The following is a 20,014-nucleotide window of genomic DNA, read 5'->3' on the forward strand; positions in this document are numbered from 1 at the left end:
CAAGAGCAAAAAGCTAGATGAAACTCTTTAGGATATGAAATGGAAGTTCAGCAAAGCAGAAAGACATTTTCTTTCAAAAGGAAACAAATAAATGTATACACCAACAAAAGAATGAATAAAAATATTTTTAGAGTTTTTACTATACAATATGATTTGTGCTAAGAATCAAGGATAATCTCTTTCAAGGAGCTTATATTATAATGAGAAAGACAATAGGACAACCAACCAATACTTTAATCTTTAAAGCCTATGTTTGTCATGAGGGAATCTGGATACTGGAAGCAGCAAAATAGATACTCTCATAACTATTTTCTTTAATCTCATAAGAAGACTTTAAGATCTTCCCCAAAATCTTTGCAAAGATGCTTTTAGAAATCTTTCAGAGAAATTCTTCTAAATTCCAGGATATGTTTTCATTGGTTCCAATAAAAATAATGCAAGAATTAGATCATTTTGTGCAATGAACTATGATGCTGAATCATATTAAATAGAGTTCTGTATGTTTGGTTACTATGCTGATCTAGTTTACCAATTTATATTTTTGTAGAGCCAGAGGCTTTAAATGGATATAACTGGGTTAAATAGAGCACTACAGTGAAATTGTCTTTAATGTGATATAGTACCTAAAGTTAATTTTCAGAAAGCATTATATTACATATAAAATTTATGATGTACAATTTTTGAGTCGTTAAAATATTTGTCACTGTTCCCACAAAAATGTTGGTCACCAGATCCTTTGTCAAGATCATAAATGCTTATTATACCATTGTTTCTAGGTTAAAAGCAGATAAAACTTACATGATTTTAATTCACATTTTATAGCATCTTTTCCAGGAACATAAACTGCAGTTACTGCAAGGACTTCCTATACACACTTCCATTATTTCAACAGTGTACTGGGCATAATTTAATCTTTTCTTAATGACTCAGACATTATGAACATCAATTATTATAAAGTGCTATAATTCATGAATAACCTACTTTGTTTTTAATCTGCTTTCTAATTTTTCATATAATTATGTGTCAGTGTATATCCATGACCCCTCCTTACTCTGTTAAGTATGAAATAGTCATCATAAGTGTGGTAAATGATAGTAAAGAGAGAATTTCAGAGGCAGGAAGATTCAAGAAATACTTTAGACATATGTTTGCTTTGTTTCTTTAAGTAAATCAATTAGCTTCACAATTCCCTATGCAACTCAGAGAAATGATACAGATGTATGATACAGAAAAAGATACAAATATACATTGTCACTCTAAGTTCTCTTTGGCAATTAAATCTTAGGTTTCAACAATACAAAAACAAAAGTTGCTTCCAAGTGCACAGAAAGATACCTCAAAGGAGACTTTCCTTTTTTTTTTTTTTTAAGAATAGGATCAGCCCATGGATAACTAAAGTATGACTAGGACTAACAGTGAAATCTTCAATGGACTTACTTGAACACAAGTGACTTGCTACAAAAAAAGCAGAATGGCTAGGTAACTTCTGTCACTAGAATATCAGGAGACTTAGAACTACTGTAGGAGTTACAGAAATATACTGGATTAAGTCCCTGAACTCCTTTGGAGAGAGGCAGAAGTGAAAAAATTTGAAAAACAAAGATGCAGCAATTGTAGGAAAGTTTCATAACCAGTTCCCAAATAGTAAGACCTTCCATATACTGTACCTAACACTATTGAATTATCTTTAGATAGTAATTTAGATGATGGAGTAAGTTAAAAAAAAAAACATTATTGCAAACTTGCTGTAATTATTAATCTGATGCCTGGTGAATTTTCATGCTCTAGTTAACCAAATCCAATAGTCTCTCCTCCCTTTTTCATTCTCCTTATTTTTGGTGGTATTTGACACTGCTGACCACCCCTTCTTCACCACTTTCACTTCCTTTAATTTTTGAACAGCACAATTAATTGCCTTCTCTTCCATACCCAACCAATTGTGTAAGGTTGAGCTCCCTTTGACACTTTATATATCTTTATCTATGATCGTTTCCTCAATAGTTTTCTCTAATAGTGAATATTTAGATTTCTACAGATGTTTCTAAATTTTATCTTTCCATCAAATTTATAATCAGTAATTTATGACCCAAACCAAGAGGTATTAAATATATCCTTATTACTTTTGGATCCATTTGCATATCTAGATATATGACTGTTTCCATGTAGTAAGTCTCTTAAAAGTTTAAGCTAGAATTTCACAATAGTAAAGCTTGAAGGGACATGAGGCACTTAACTCCCTCCTTTTAAAGAATGAAAAATAAAATTTAGAAAGTTAAAATTATTTATCCAATATTATGCTCTTCATAAAAGGGAGCCAGAAAAAGACACAGTTCTCTTAATAGCTGATGAAATGCCCTTTCCCATGATTACTCTAAATCTTCATTTCTACCCCATTCCCTAGACGATAAGCTGCTATAAGATAGAGAATGCAGAGTTGAAAAAAAAAAACAACACTGAAACTATGATATATGACAAAAAATTATAAATATAGGCTCTATAACTATGTAAAATTCTACATAATTTACTATTTTAGGATGCAGAAATTAATTCACAATTTGAAGAGTCTTAGAGTCATCATTATGGAAATTAATATAAATTTTCCAGATATTCATTAATGAAGCATCCTGATTTGTCAAATATTATTTTACACATAATTTGATTTATAGTAGTAAGGAGTAATTGACAGATTGTGTTACCAGTTGATAAAATCCTGATAATTTTATCACAAACTGGCTACAAATACTTCTGTTTTTCTATTTCTCTCTTACTACATGAAATATCCAAAGATCTCAGAAGCCCTCAAACAATAACATTTTAGCATATATTCAACATGCACTCTTTTACATGGATTTTTTTAAGTTCAAGACCACTCATTCACTCACTCACACACAGATGCACACATACACACACACACACACACACACACATACACACACACACCACACACACATACACAATTAGCAGCATCAATTGACATTGGGTACTAAAAGGTTTACATAAATAAATAAAGTTATTTTTCACTATTTAGGTCATTCAGAGTATAGAAGGAACATTGCTATATAATGTCTGAAACATTCAAATATCTGAAGCTGACAACTTTTATTCTGACTAATTATTATAATTCCTATGGGTATCGTTATATATTTGATCACTGTTCCATGGTAAAAAAAAAAAAAAAAGTCTGTACTAGTTAGAATGATATGCATTTTTTTTTCCTTAAATGAAGTTTCTACAATGTGGTTACTGACAATACTTTTAGTTAGGAAATAACAGTGAATATCATGTGGACAAGGAGAACAGTGACATTTTAAAATGTCACACTTAAAACCTATTTAAAAAGGCAAAACAATACTTCCACTGCATGTTACATGTTTATATCTTCATATTTGTATACACAGATATAAATATATATATACATACACATATAAAACTTTTTTTGTAGCTAATCCTCAACATTGTTGCATTTAACTTCTGAGACTTCAAGTATTTGCATGATTTTATTAGTTTGCCTTATTTTCATTTTTTCATTGAACCACACAGATTTGTAGATATGCATGTTAGAGGGGGGAAAATCATGGTACTGTTTCCAAGCTTAAAGTAAAGGTTGACATAATTGTCCAGCTGGCTAGAGACATCAAGATTTCTGATCCCATCGTCCATTGTAACCTCAAGGTTAAACATCAACTCACCTCTGCAATGTTCCCATACTCCAAGACCCATAAGGTTCTCAAACAGGGCATGAAGCAGACATTGCTGATGGATGACTTCAAGATTGTGCATACTTTATAATCTCCAACACCATTCAGTAACCATGAAGGGCACAGAAGCAGAGGTAATGTGGAAACCTCGCTAATCTTACTGTTTTCTGACAGCAGTGGCTAAAATCCCAGGATCCTCTCTCTTAGTTTTCAGAGGATAATCAATGCAGAAAAGTTTACATCAGTATAATATCTCCCACCTAACACAGTGGAAGTAATATCCAGGTGAAAAAGTTTTGGCTTTAACACTTTAATTTGCTATACCATATTTATAGTACTATAGATTTCACATGTTATGAAAAGTGAAATTTATCTGAAATGAATATTGTTGTTGTTGTTGTTGGGTTTTTTATTTGTTTGTTTGTTTTTTGGTAATTGAGCTGTAAGAAGAAAACACAAAATTCTAGGGAATTATAGCAAGAAAAATGTTTTGCATGTTACTATTTTGTTTTGTGTTCTGGATTTCATGCATTTTTCATAATCATTGTATTAGGAAAAGTGTATATTATCAGAATTAATATTTTGTTATAGAGACTAGTAAGAGAAATATATTTTCAGCAATATTTAGCAAAAGAATAGTTTTTGGTGGTGGGAACCTAATCCCATATTTCCTGTAGGTTCAAGGTATCAATATTTGTGTATCTAATTTTTGTGCTATTTTCTAGGAACGTTACTTTCATGAAAATTGAGGGTTGGCTACACCTATCTTATGCTTCATGAGATAATATATATGTTCAACGAACTCTTATTAGGGATCTGTCCTGTTTTCTAGAGAAGCTAGAATACATATCTGTATTTTCCATCTTCCAACTTAAGGTTTAGAATTGTTCAAAGGAAGAAAAATCTTCTATGAAGATGGGCAAGCTCATTGCGTTCTATGGTCATTTAATAATATGTATAAAAATCAGATATTAGTCCTTAACCACCAATTCTTTATGCAGAAGTTCAAAGAATTCACATTGACTCATACATTTGCTTCTTTTGTTGTTTCCTTTAAAGCCCTTTATTTTCCTGGGAACTCCCAAGAATAATAAGGATTGCCAGGTGAAATATTTGCATAAATATTAATGAAGCTAGAATGAGCCATCTAGTTTAAAAATCATTCAGTTATCCACAGTTCCCTGACAATCAAAGAATCCACATGCAACATCTGGAAGACTTTGAAACATTCCTTTAGGGGGAGAGAAGGAGGCTCATGTTTCTTACTATAATATATAACCTATGACTGAATTTAAATTACTGGTTTTAGCATAGATGATCCAAAATATTGTCCCAGTTTGCTTTGTGCAAGTCAACTCACAATACAGTGGCTAGTTGCGTTCATTTTCTCTGGCCCCAGGAGAGTTCATTTTTTTTATTCTGTGCAACTTAATTCCCTGTATTGGAAGATTGTATTTCCTATAAAGTAAAGGCATCTTCTCCATTTTCTTACTATCAGGGTCCAAGGTGTAATCTTTAATTGACAACTATTCCTACTAACACTGTAGCTCAAAAAACTTGACCTGTATATTTTCGATGAATAAGTGAGAAACTAACAATTAAATTAACAGCACATGTGGTGAAAATACAAATAAATGTACACATGTGTATACAATATAACATTCCATTAATAAATTTCAATGATACTCTTGTAGTAATGTATATGGTACCCATGGACAGAGTTGATACATACTTAAAGTCTTATCTTAGTAAGTACACATATAGGGAATATGTATAGTCAGGACAAGTAACAATTCTGGAATTGGAATAAAGTGACTCTTTTTGCCTCCAGAGCTGTTTATAACAGATCCTTGATGAATATCTTATTTGTATAAAACAAATACTTCCACTACTTAGTTAATCTGATTGATACATCACTAGGTATAGCATCTCAGTTGGACTATTCAATCTATTAGTCTGCTTTTCTGCTTTAGATTTTTGTATTGTGACACTGCTTTCTTGTGCTTAAAATCTGTAGCATCCATCCTTTTCAGTCAGGCTTAATCGATGTCTTCAGATAGCTGATATATCGTTATATTCTTTAAGAAAAGGCAGAAACCCTTATTTTAAGATTGATAAATAGGAAAATATCCTCTCTATCCTCATCCCTCATCCTCTTCCTCCTTTTCTTCCTCTTCCTCTTACTCCTCCTGTTCCTCTTCCTCCTCCTCCTCCTCTTCCTTTTCCTCTAGAATTACTACTCTTTGTCACACTGCCTCTTTCCTTCCTATCCTCAAGCTTCTCATACTTTACTCCCTTTCATGTAGTATGTAATATAGTGGGATTAGTCTTCTTGCTGGTCATCACTCACTGTCTCTCAGCAATGGGAGTTATCATTGGTTATAACCCATTACCTTATCTCTGCCTCCAGGCTTTTCAAGTTTCTTTCTTCCAGCTCAAATCCTATTTTTATCTCAATGGTATTTTATTTTTTCAAATGCATGTAATGATACTTTTCAGCAAAAGTTTAATTTCAGAAAGATTTTTTTATTTCAAATTTTTGCCCCTCTTTTTCCCTCTCCTCTCCCCCCAAGACAGCAAGCAATCTGATAGAGGATAAACCTGTTCAGTCCTTCTAAATATATTTCTACATTTGTCATGTTGTGCAAAAAAAGAAAATAGAGCAAAAAGAAAAAAAAGTGAAAAAGAAAAAGCAAACAAACAAAAAAATGCTTCAATACAGATTTGGTCTTCATAGTTCTCTCTCTAGAATCAGATAGCATTTTCATCTCCAGTCTTTTGGAATTGTTTTGAATCACTACATTGTTAAGAAGAGATATATTTATCATAGTTGATCATCACAAAATCTTGCTGTTACTGTGTATAATGTTCTTGCTGTTCTGCTCATTTCTCTCAGTATTAGGTCATGTAAGTCTTTCCAAGCACCTCTGAAGTCACCCTGTTTATCATTTCCCATAGAACAATATTACACTACATTCATGCCAATCCCTAATTGATAGGCACCCACCTAACCTCCAGTTCCCTGACACTATATAAAGAACTTCCAAAAATGATTTTGCACATGTGGGTCCCCTTCCCTCCTCCATGATCTTCCCAGGAACAGACCTAGTAGTTGTACTGCTATATCAGAGGGCATGTGTGCAGTGTCATAGTCCTTTGGCATAGATCCAAATTGCTCTCCAGAATGGCTGGAGAAACCAATAATAATGCAGGAGTGTCCTATCTTTCCCACATCCCCTCCAACATTTCTTACCATCTTTTCTTCTTATCCCAGCCAATCTGAGAGGCATGACTTGGCACCTCAGAGCTGTCTTAATTTGCATGTCTCCAATCAATAATGATTCAATTCATTTTCCTTTAAACCATACTTTTTGCAAGGAACATTTTATTTACCCTCACTGTTAGTTCCTTTCTTCTGTGATTATCCCATATTTATGCTACATATCTTACATGTACATACTTGTTTAAATGTTTTCTTCCATTTAAGAATATAAGCTTGATCAAAGCTTAGTACCAGATGTCTGGCTGTTAATATAATACATTTATATCACTACATACAAAAAAGCATTAGTTCACTCAATATAATCAATTAAGTGTCACTCCCCACAATGAGAAGGCTTTCCTTGATGAAAGCCTGCCTCACAACTAGTCCAAATATTTCTAGCAAACTATTGACTCTTTAAAAGAAAAAAAAATTATTGAATACCAAAAGAAGAGTCTATGTACAACTTATTTTATTTTTCATTTCCAAGTAGTCAAATGCTAAGCGTGTAGCAAAGTAGCAAATTTAAAAGCAGAAAAAAATTAATTTGTCTTAAAGGGACATGCTCCCATAAGAAGCCCATCCATTTGCTCACAAACTTCTAAAACATCCTTTTTAACCTTTCAATAAAAAGAAAAATGTGTTTGATAGCACTCTGCTTTACTTATCATATGAGATAATAATAAAACCCCAATCATAGCCCTACTTCTTTTATATATTTTCTTTTGAAAATATCTCAAGATTTTTTGGTAAAAAATATCCCTGAAGATAAAATTACTTTATTGCAGCTCTTCCAAAAAAAATCTATTTTGAACAACTATTATTTCTCATTATTTCCAGTACTGTCAAGTGAAATGTGAACAAAGTGGGAAATGTCAAGTTTGATCAAGTATGCTTTGTATAATTAAAGTTTCCCAGTTTGCCAAACACAAAGAAAACAATGATCGTTGTGTCTTAGCCCTTCATTTCCTTCTTATTGAGAAAGAAAAATAACTCCAGGTCTTCAGTCCAACACAAGATTAATCAAAGAAAGTACACATGGAAATCATTGTAACTACATGTCTAACTGCATCCCTTAACCCCTCCCATCAAAAAAAAAAAAATGTGAGTCTCCTAGATAAATTTAGTTTTGGCTCTAGATTTGTTTGCTCCACCCCAGAATAGTTCCTGGTTCTCTTCCAATGGATTCTAAACTAAATTGATTGAAAACCCTTAAATCTCTTTCATTATTTTCATGGCACCTCTTCTTCCCCAAGAGACATCCAGTCAAGTAGAACTATGGATATGTTGTGAAGATAAACAGCAGAAGGCATGATTGAGTCATAACATTATTTCAATGACTTCACAGCTAGCTCATCCCCAAACAAATTTCTGCTGATCTACCTTTGAAACTTCTGGTATTATTTTGGTTCCAAAGACTATAAAAGTATTTTTGAGTCAGATTTTAAGCATTATTAATTGTTCTACAAAGAATTAGGGTAGATACTTAGTCATGAATAGATCACAACAGAAAAATAAGTACACACAGGAAGGAATAAACATACATTTCACTGTGTAAAAAGCTGAGTCCCTAATGCATAATCTATTTCTCTTTATCATTTAAACCATTTTGATGTTAGCTGAATTGTTTTTATTTGAGTGAAATTTTTTATGTTTTATTTTGTCGATTATATATATAAATAACTTTAAACATTCTTAAAAAAAATTTAAAACCCTCTTCCCCTTTTCCACCCCTGTTGAAACATCATACAAAACAGATTTCCATATTAGCTATATTGCAAAAGAAAACAACAAAATTTAGAAAAATAAAGTTTCTTTTAAAAGTATGCTTTAATCTGCATTAAGATTTCATCAGTTCTTTTTCTGGAGGTGAATAGCATTTTAAGTTATAAATCTTCTGAAATTGTCTTTGAATAAATTACTGTATTTCTGAGAATAACTAAATAATTCATAATTGATCATTGATATTATTGTGTACAGTGTTTTCTTGGTTCTGCTCATTTCATTTTGCATCAGTTATAAGTATTTCCAGATTTTTCTGAAAGCATTTTGTTATCATTTCTTATAGCATGATACTATTCCATTACACTCATGTACCATAATTTGCTCCACCATTCCACAAATAATAGACATCTTCTCAAAATCTAATTCTTTAAAATTAGCATTGTAAAAACATTGTAAATATTTTTGCACAAATTTCATTTCCTTTTATTTCTTTGGGATAAGAACCAAGCAATGATATTTCTGGGTAAAAGGTTATCCACACTTATCCACAGGTCCTTTAGTCATGGCTCCACATTGCTCACCACAATACTTATATTAGTTCACAACTCCATGGACGATTCATTCATGTCTTGATTTGATGACATGCCCTTCAATATTTGTCATCTTTTTTTCTGTCACATTGGCTAACATGATTTGTGTGAGATGGTACCTCAGACTTGTTTTAATTTGCATTTCTCTAATGAATAGTGATTTAAAGAATTTTTTTTTCATATGGCTATAAATGGCTTTCATTTTTGTCTTCTTAAAAAAAAGGCTGTTCAGGGCATTTAGGTGGTACAGTGGATCTAGAGTACCAGCCCTGAAGTCAGGAGGACCTGAGTTCAAATCTTATCTCAGACACTTAATACCCCCTAGCTAGGTGATCCTTGGCAAGTCACTTAATCCCCAATTGCCTCAGGGGAAAAAATGGTTGTTCATATCCTTTAATCATTTATGAATTGTTGTTTATCACTTAAATATGATATTACCTTTCTTGTTATTTACTAAATCCCCAAATTTACAGATTAGAAGATATTATTGGAAATGTTAAAGATATATGAAATGAGTAGAACCAGGAATAGTAATATTGAATCACAGTCATCTGTGAAGGACTTAGTTATTCTTAGTAATACAATGATCCAAAGCAATTCTGAAGAGTTTTTGATTAAAAAAAAATACTATCCATTTCCAAAGTGTGTGTGTTTGTGGGGTGGGGGGGAACTGATGGAGACTGAATCCAGATCAAAACATACTTATTCTTGCTTCCTTTGTTTTTCTTTCTTTTTTTTTTTTGGTCTGTCTTCTTTCACAGACAAACATGAATTTTTTTTTTTTTTTGAGAATTGTTAAAGAGATGTGAATATAAAATACAGGAAATGTTAACTACATTGTGGTCAAATTTTTGTGGAACTTATGATATAGGTGAAAGATAAAAAAGTAAATATTAAAGAAAAACATTATATAGTAAATTGGATGTGGGATCAGAAAGAATTAGGTTCAAACTTCACCGCTGATATTTACTATTTATGTGGCCCTGAACAAATATTTAATGAGCTTGTGCTTCAGTTTCCTCATCTGTAAAATTAAGTGACCAGACTTGATGATTCTCAGAGTATCTTCCAACCCAATAGCTATAAGGTGATATAACTTGATATTGTATTTAATCATATATTTAGGACTTGTTAAATCATAATTGGGGTGTGTTCTTCAGATTTCTTTTGGAAGAGAGAATTTGTACATCACTAAAGTCCTTTTCTGAGAAAATTAAAATCATTGATTTTTTTTTTATTGGCGTGGTTGAGTATCTATGAATACATATACAAGAAATTCATAGATATTTGGTAATCAATTTTATTTGAAAAATATTATACATGTATATATACACACACACACATATATATAATATTTCTATTCCTTAATATCCCATTTATCCAACACCTTTCCCCTCAACAAGATGCATTTCATATGACAAATAGTATTTTTTTAAGAGAGTAAAGAAATAGCAGCATGACTGATCAATATAGTGAAAGACTGAAAATGTACAATGTATAAAATCTGCAAACCTCTCCCTTTAACAAAGGGATAGGTTAAAATGGTCTTCTTCTATTGCTTCATTTAAATCCCCCTTGATTTTCATAACTTTTTTACACTTACTTTAGATATGTTAGTGTGTACTTGTTATGGGAGCCACCTGCTAGTGGCTGCTGGGGATCTAATTCTAACTAGCAGAATAGATCTCTTCATGTGAGAGGATGATAGCAATACTAAGAGACTGAGAGACAATTGCATTCTCTGACCTATCTCCTTTTGCCTCTTGTCTCTTATTTATTTCATTCTCAATTCAAAAGTAACATCTGCATCAGTAAAGGCTTATTTGCAATTCCTTCAAGTGTTCTAAGATTCACCTCTGTGGGGGTTTTCAGAGAACTGAGCCACCTCTTAATAATGCAGTCTCCTTTAACCCTTTACAGGCTTTCTGGGTTTCGCACTTAGATGTAATCCTTAACATTACTTTTATTTTTTGACCATTTGCATTGCCCTAGTTCCTGTGTATGTTGTGTTGTTTTTTTTTTTTTTTTAAGGGGGTGGGGGGTGGGGGAAGTGGGCGGTAGGGGCTATGCTTACTTTATTCTGCATGAGTTTTTATAGATCTTCCCATTCTTCATATTCAGCAAAGACAATATTCCATTACATTCAGATGCCACAATTTGTTTACCATTCAATACTTTGTTTCCAATTCTTAGCTTCAAGATAAAAATCACTACTAGTAATATTTTGGAGTATAGACTGACTTTTTTTTTCTTGTTATTGGTGACTTTCTTGGAATATAAGATCAGCATTCAAGTTTCTAGATCAAAAATATTAATAACATTTTAATCTATTTGCATATTTTTAAATTGCTTTCCAAAATGGTTGTGTTATTTCACAGCTTTACCAACAATGTTGTAACATTGAATGTTGACATTTTAAATCATTTTTGTCAATTTTCAGGGCATGAGGTTGTTTGCTTTTTTTTTTTTTTTTTGGTTATTAATAATTTGGAACATTTTTTTTCATGTTCAAGTTCTTTACAATTTTTCTATCATGTGGCTGATTGTATTTTGTTATATAACTGTTAATACTTTGTAATTCTTTTGAGAAATATTTGTTCATATTTTTTCATCATTTATCTATAAGGAATGAGATATATCTTTATATGTAAATATAATACATATGTATATTTATAATGTGTGTACTATTGATTTTTAAGAATTTTTTAGTTTTCAACTTTGCTGACACTACTAATTATCCTAATTAGTATCTTGGGTGATTCACTGGAGTTTCCCCAGCAAGCTTTCAGCAAAGAGGAACTGTTTCATATTAGATTTACAATGCATTTATTCTTTTTTCTTCTCTTATTGCTATTTCTATCACATCCAACATTTTATCATATTACAATGTACTCACTTGCTTCACTTCCATATTCATCAGAAAGGTTTCTAGTGAATTCTCATTATATATGCTATATGCTTTTGGTTTTATAGAGAAACTTTTTACATTAAAGAAAAGCCCTGCTTTAGTAACATTTCAAAAATGTCAATATATTGTTTTTGCTTATCATTTAATACATATTTATTAATCTTTTTATCATTTATTTTTTGACCCACTCATTATTTAAGATTTCATTGTTATGTTTCCATTTCAATTTTTATCTTTTGTTTGTAGTTCCTGTACCAATTTCTAGTTTATAAAAGATTTATTGGCTATTTTTTACTTTAAAAATTCCTTTGAAACAACTCTGTGCCTAGTGCAACATCAATTATTATAAAAGTTCTGTGTGCTGCAGAAAAATATGTATATCCTTTTACATACCAGTAAGAAAACAACATGGTTTTTGACTCTAGTTTCTCTGACAATTTATTAGTTCCATAATTTCCCTTTTATTTATCTTTCTGGTAGACTTACCAGATAGAGAAATTTGAAGTCTCCTCTCTTTATTGTGTTTCTTGTAGCTCATTCAAATGATGCTTCCTTTATAATTCTTCGGGATGTATAAGTTATTACTGGTTATGTATTCATTTAAGCATAGTGTTAATGTCTTTTTCATTTATTTTTTTCATTGAATTTTGTTTTTATTTGCCTGGTAAGATGATGACAATTCCCTCTTTTTTTGGGGGGGGGGATTATTTGATGCATAGCATTTATTTTCATCCTATAACTTTTATTTTTTGTATATCTATTTTTAATGCAAATTGTAGGGTTCTGTTTTCTTATACAGTCCCTCACTTTTTTATTTTATTAAATTCTTTAATGCATTTAAATTTAAAGTTATAAGAAATGGGCTTATATTTTCCTGTATCTGTCTTTAAGTATTTTGAAAGTTATACTTTACTTGTTTTAATATAAACAAAGTATTATGTTCTTGCAATTACTTTATTTTAAACTAAATTTAAGGTGTCCTGTTTCTCCCATGTTACTTTCATTCCTAATTCCCACTTCTCACTTAATTTTGCTTTTCTCCTTTAATTATATATTAATTTTCCCTTAAAAAAAATCAAGGCAGCAGATTCTTCCTTTTTCCTCTTCCTTTAAATTAGTCCTATTCATTAGCTTTTTTAAAGTATCAATTTTGTACATTTTCCAAAAGATTAATTCTCACTCTTCATTATCCATTTTTCTTTCTATTTACACTCTCAATCTATTTTTAAATGATTCCTGTGTTGATCTTGTTTCTCTAATTTCTGTCTTCTAAATATAGTAAAATCTTCCAAGGTACCTATTTTAGGCTCTCATGTGTAAGTGTTTTCTGCCACTGGCTTATAGGACTTACCACATTAATTCCATAATTTCATTCTGCCTATCTCTCAGAACAATGACAATTATTGAAAATGTTAGAGATAGTAGAGATAAAGTGTCAGAGGGGCTTTGTTGCAGGCCTCCATTCCCACCATGTGCCTGATTATTCAGTCCAACATTGATATATATATTTTTTTCCTTGTTGTCCTGTTTTTTTGTACTTTTGCCCAGAGACAAAATATCATCCCAGTGTGGTTGGGTGGCATAGTGGATAGGATTCCAAGGTTTGGATTCTGAAAAACTCATTTTTTCTGAGTTCAAAGTTATATTCATACACTTAGGAGCTCTGAACCCTGGCCAAGTCACTTAACACTTTTTGCTTCAGTTTCTCATCTGTAAAATGACTTAGAGGAATAATAGCATATCACCATGGAATCTTTGCCAAGAAAATCCCAAAATGAGGTCACAGAAATCTTTGAAATAATTGAACAACAGCAAAAGTGTTTTCAGGGTCTATATATAGGAACTTCTGTCCACCATCTCACTAGTAATTGTTCCAGTTTCTGCTTTTATCTCTGTCTCCTTATGTATGTTTAAAAATATTACTTACTGGTCATTTTAGTATTCCTCTGTTGTCATTTCTGCCTACTAAATTTATTAACTTCTCTGGCATTTCTGATATCAAAGTGTCTTGAGAAGCAATTAATGTCTTTGGTTCATTTATTTATTTCTCTCCAAAAGGATTTCAAACTCTTCTTTATTATTGGATGTCCATCTTTTGAATTGTGTGGTTAAGTTCAAATTTTCTGGATATGTCACTCTATGTTGCATCTTCAACTACATTGCTCTTTTAGAATACATTATTCTCTTACTTTTACTTTTTTTTTCCTAGCAAGCACAGAATAATTTTTTAGCATTCAAATATCCTTTACTTACAAATATATTTACAAATATATCAAATACAAATATTTGAAGGATTTTCTTCTAATGGATTTCAAAACTTGATGTTTCTCAATTGAATTTTAATATTTAACCATTATGAAATTTGTAGCCATTGCTGTTGTTTTTTGGACTCTTTCTTAGATGCAATCAGTGACTATTTAAATTGGAAGATCATCAGATAAATGCAAATTAAGACAACTCTGAGATAACACTACATACCTCTCAGATTGGCTAAGATGACAGGAAAAGATAATGACAAATATTGGAAAGGATGTGGGAAATCTGGGACATTAATACATTGTTGGTGGAATTGTGAATGGATCCAACCATTCTGGAGAACACTTTGAAACTAAGCCAAAAGAGTTATCAAAGTATGTATACCCTTTGGTACAGCTTTTTTTCTACTAGGCATATATCTCAAAGATATCTGAAAGGAGGGAAAGGGACCCACATGTGCAAAAATGTTTGTAGCAGCCCTTTTTGTAGAGGCAAGAAACTGCAAACTGAGTAGATGCCCATCAGTTGAAGAATGACTAAATAAATTATGCTATATGAATGTCATCAAATATTATTGTTCTGTAAGAAACAAGCAGCAAGGTGATTTCAGAAAGGCCTAGAGAGATTTATGTGAACTGATGCTAAGTTAAATGAGCAGAACCAGGAAATCATTGTACATAGCAACAACAAGATTGTCTGATGATTTTCACAATAAATCAGGGGTGAAACAAGATTGTCCACTGTCACAATTATTATTCAATATTATATTAGGAATGCTAGCTTTGGCAATAAGAGAAGAAAAAGAGATTAAAGGAATTAGAGTAGGTAATGAGGAAACCAAGTTTTCAGTCTTTGAAGATGATATGATGGTATACTTAGACAACCCCAGCGAATCAAGTAAAAAGCTAATTAGAAATATTCCACAACTTGAACAAAGTTGCAGAATACAAAATAAATCCCCATAAATCATTAGCATTTTTATATATCATTAACAAAATCCAACAGCAAGAGCTACAAAGAAAAATTCAATTTAAAATAACTGTCAATAGTATAAAATATTTGGGAATCTATCTGCCAAGAGAAAGTCAGGAACTATATGAGCAACCATATAGTGGAATAAAACACTTTCCACACAAATAAAGTCAGATCTAAGCAATTGAAAAAATCAGAAGTGTTCTTGGAGAAGTCGAGTGAAAATAATAAAGATGACAATACACCCTAAACTAATCTATTTATTTAGTGCTGTGTCAATCAAACTCCCAAGAAACTATTTTACTGAACTAGAAAAATAACAACAAAATTCATATGGAAGAACAAAAGGTCAAGAATTTCAAAGGAATTAATGAAGAGAAAAGCAAATGAACTTCACCTAGCTGTACCTCATCTAAAACTATATTTAAAGCAGCCTGTCATTAAAACCATTTGGTATGGCTAAGAAATAAGAGCAGTTGATCTGTGGAAAAAGTTAGATTCACAGAACAAAATATTCAATGATTATAGCAATCTATTATTTGACAAACCTAAGGGCCCCAGCTTTTGGAATAAGAATTCACCATTTGACAAAAACTACTGGGAAAATTGGAAACTAATATGGCAGAAAGTAGGCATAGACCCACAGCTGACATCATATACCAAGATAAGGTCAAAATGGGTTCGAGGTCTAGACATAAAGAATGGTATTTTAAACAAACTAGAAAAAGCATAGGATATTTTACTTCTCAGACCTGTGGAGGAGGAAGGAATTTGTGCTCAAAAAAAAAAGAACTAGAGAACATTATTGATCACAAAATAGATAATTTTGATTATATTAAGTTAAAAAGTTTTTGTACAAACAAAACAAATGCAGACATGATTAGAAGGGAAGCAATAAAGTGGGAAAATATTTTTACATTCAAAGATTCTGATAAAGGCCTCATTTGTAAACTATATAGAGAACAGACTCAAATTTATAAGAAATCAAGTCATTCTCCAATTGCTAAATGGTCAAAGGATATAAACAGACAATTTTCAGATGAAGAAATTGAAATTATTTCTAGTCACATGAAAAGGTGCTCCAAATCATTATTGATCAGAGACATGCAAATTAAGACTACTCTGAGATACCACTACACACCTGTCAGATTGGCTAAGATGACAGGAAAAGATAATGATGAATGTTAGGGGATGTGGGAAAACTGGGACATTGATACATTGTTGGTGGAACTGTGGATGGATCCAAACATTATGATAAGCAATTTGGAACTATGCTTAAAAAGTTATCAACTATGCATATCCTTTGACTCAGCAATGTTTCTTTTAGATTTATATTCCAGGGAATTCTTAAAGGGGGGAAAGGGATGCTCATGTGCAAAAATGTTTGTGACAGCCCTTTTTGTAGGTGCAAAAAACTGGAAACTGTATGGATTCCCATCAATTGGAGAATGGCTGAATATATTGTTGGTATATGAATGCCATGAATAGTATTGTTCTTTATGAAATGACCTGCAGGATGATTTCCAAGAGGCTTGGAGAGACCTACATGAACTGATGCTAAGTGAAATGAGCATAATCAGGACATCATTATACATGGCAACAACAAGACTATACAACTATACATCCATCTGATGGATGTAGCTGTCTTCAACAATGAGATGATTCAAACCAGTTCCAATTGTTCAGTGATCAAGAATGCCATCTACAGCCAGAAAGAGAATTGTGGGAATTGAGTGTGTACCACAACATAGCATGCTCACTCTTTCTGTTGTTTGCTTGCATTTTGCTTTCTTTCTCTGCTTTTTTTTTCCTTCTTGATCCAATTTTTCTTGTGCAACAAGATAACTATATGCGTATGTATACATATATAGGACTTAACATATATTTTAACATATTTAACATATATTTTACTACTTGCCATCTAGGGAAGGGGGTGGGAGGTAAAGAGATAAAAATTTGGAACAGCAGATTTTGCAAGGGTCAATGTTGAAAAATTATCCATGCATATGTTTTGTAAATAAAAACCTTTAATAAAAAAGGACTATATGATGACCAATTCTGATGGATGGTCATGGCTCTCTTCAACAATGAGGTGATTCAGACCAGCTCTGATGATCTTGTGATGAAGAGAGTCATATACACCCAGAGAGAGGACTGTGGGAACTGAGTTTGAGCCACAACATAACATTTTCGCTCTTTTTGTTGTTGTTTGTTTGCATTTTATTTTCTTTCTCATTTTCCCTGTTTTATTTGATTTTTTTCTTGTGCAGCAAGATAATTGTATAAATATGTATATACATATTGGATTTAATATACATGTTTACCATGTTTAAATATATTGGACTACTTGCCATTAGGGGAGGGTGTGGAGAAAGGGATGGGGATTGGAATATAAAGTTTTGCAAGGGTTAATGTTGAAAAATTGTCCATATATATGTTTTCAAAAAAAAAAAACCTTTAATAAAAAAAGTATAAAGGGATTATGCTATCAGTAAATTTGATCATAGTTAAACCAGTTTTTCTTTGAGGTAAAAAAAATAAACTGGAAGATCATTTTCATGTTCAAAAGTTCTGATCATTTATCTTCTTTTATTTCCTTTATTATTGTGTTAAGGTATTTTGTTCTATCACATTCGTATTGGAGATATATGATCCTTTGGTGGTTTCTCTGCATCCTGCCTTCAAGATCCCTCTGATTGTGGTTCCTTTGGGAACTGGATCTAAAAGTGTCTCAATATGATCCCACACTGGGGAATCCATGGTTTATCAGAGTCTTTCCTCTCACTAACTTTTGCTCTCAGAATTATTCCCAGCTGGGTGATAGATATGTCCTTTCTCTCTGGCTTCCTGGAGTGTTACATAGCTTCTCATGTTCAAGATATATGTTCTACTCCCTCTTTTTTTTTTTTTTTTTTAGTTCAAACAGACCTGGATTTCTCTGCACAGGCAATTCAAAGTTCCAGACTGCCACTACTGGCAGATTTTATTCATGAAAGACTGTCCCCAAAATATCTTTTGGAATCAGAGCAAACTTTTCCATCCTGGTGTTGAGTCTTCCAAAGCACTTGAAAAGAGTAAGGAAAGACTAGAGTGTAGAAGTAAATTTTGATTTAAACTTGTGTCATAGATCTGTTAGTATAGCCTCACTATACTATATATATATAAAAGGCATGGTGGAGGGTGAGGAATGTTATCAGAGTTAATTAACATTAGTTTTTGGAGTGTGATGGAATTTTTTACCTTCTTTTGAATTCTGAGTGGTCAAGACAATGGAAATAGCTGAAATTGCTTTGTCTTTGGTGCATAATTTCTGTTTTTAAGTCTTAGAGGTTGTGAGGATCCGGGAAAATGTCTAGTCTCCCATCTTTTGCTCATGTGACCCAGAATATTTAGATGTCTTTGTATTGTTCATCATTAAAAGAAACCAGGTTAGTTTAATACTTTGAGATTGATAGGGAAGAATAACAATATTCTCCCATAACACGTCCCTTGACAAAAAATCTCAAAAATAAAATAGAACTAATGTTATAGGGGAAGGGGAGAGAGGGTGATAAAAGAAAGGGCATATTGGATGAGGAAGCCGTCAGTTCCAAAACACTTTTGTGAAGAGACAGGGTCAAAGGAGAGAATAAATTAGAGAAAATACAATTAGAAATAGTAATTGTAAAAAAAGAATTTTGAAGTAAGTTTTGCTGATAAGGCCTCATTTCTAAACAAAGAGAGAAATGAGTCAAATTTATAAAAAAAATAAGAGCCATGCCCCAATTGAAAAATGATTAAAAGATATGATCTATGCCCAAAGAACTATAAATTCATACATATCCTTTGACCTAATAACACTACTTGGCATGAATACCAACAAAGATTTAGAAAAAAAGGTAAAAATAAAATAGATTACATTTACTAGAGGTCAACTATTACATGAAAATCTATCTATTCTTTCAGTCCATCACACGTGAAAAATAAGCATAAAGGGCAAGAGAGCCTTTTCTTTCCAATATTGTGATACATATATCTAGGTGTTCTCTATGCAAAAGAGAATAAACTTTACATATCCAACCGGCAAAGGCATTCTAACACACCATTGAGAACCACTACTCATGGCCAAGTTAATCTATCTTGCAATTTAAAAGAATCTTGGAATCCTAGCATTTGGAAGGTCATTTAATTCAACCTTCCTCTGACAATAAGAGTGTTTTCTGTATCATTCCTTACAGATGATGAGCTTCTTCCTGAATTAATAGAGAATTATTATCTTTGTGATTCAGCCTTTTTATTGTTAACAACCATATTTCTTAGCAAATGCTTCCTTAGAGCAAGCAAAAATCTGTCCTTCCTTTTCCCTAAGTCCCATGATTTCAATCTATTGGTCAATATTTGAAAGCAACTGCATATAGAGACTCATTAATTCTTTTATTCTTTCATTCAAAAAGTATCTTTTATTCTTGAGTAATAGACATATATGAATGAACTAACAAACAAAATAGAAAATTAGAATTTGAAAAATTACGGAACTTTTCTTCCATCTATAACATATACTTAAGAAAAATGTGATTTCAAAGCTTAATCTAATTTACTTATATTGAATTGAAAGCTCATGCTT

Source organism: Antechinus flavipes, chromosome 6 (assembly GCF_016432865.1).
Source record: "Antechinus flavipes isolate AdamAnt ecotype Samford, QLD, Australia chromosome 6, AdamAnt_v2, whole genome shotgun sequence".
In the NCBI taxonomy this organism is placed as follows: Eukaryota; Metazoa; Chordata; class Mammalia; order Dasyuromorphia; family Dasyuridae; genus Antechinus; species Antechinus flavipes.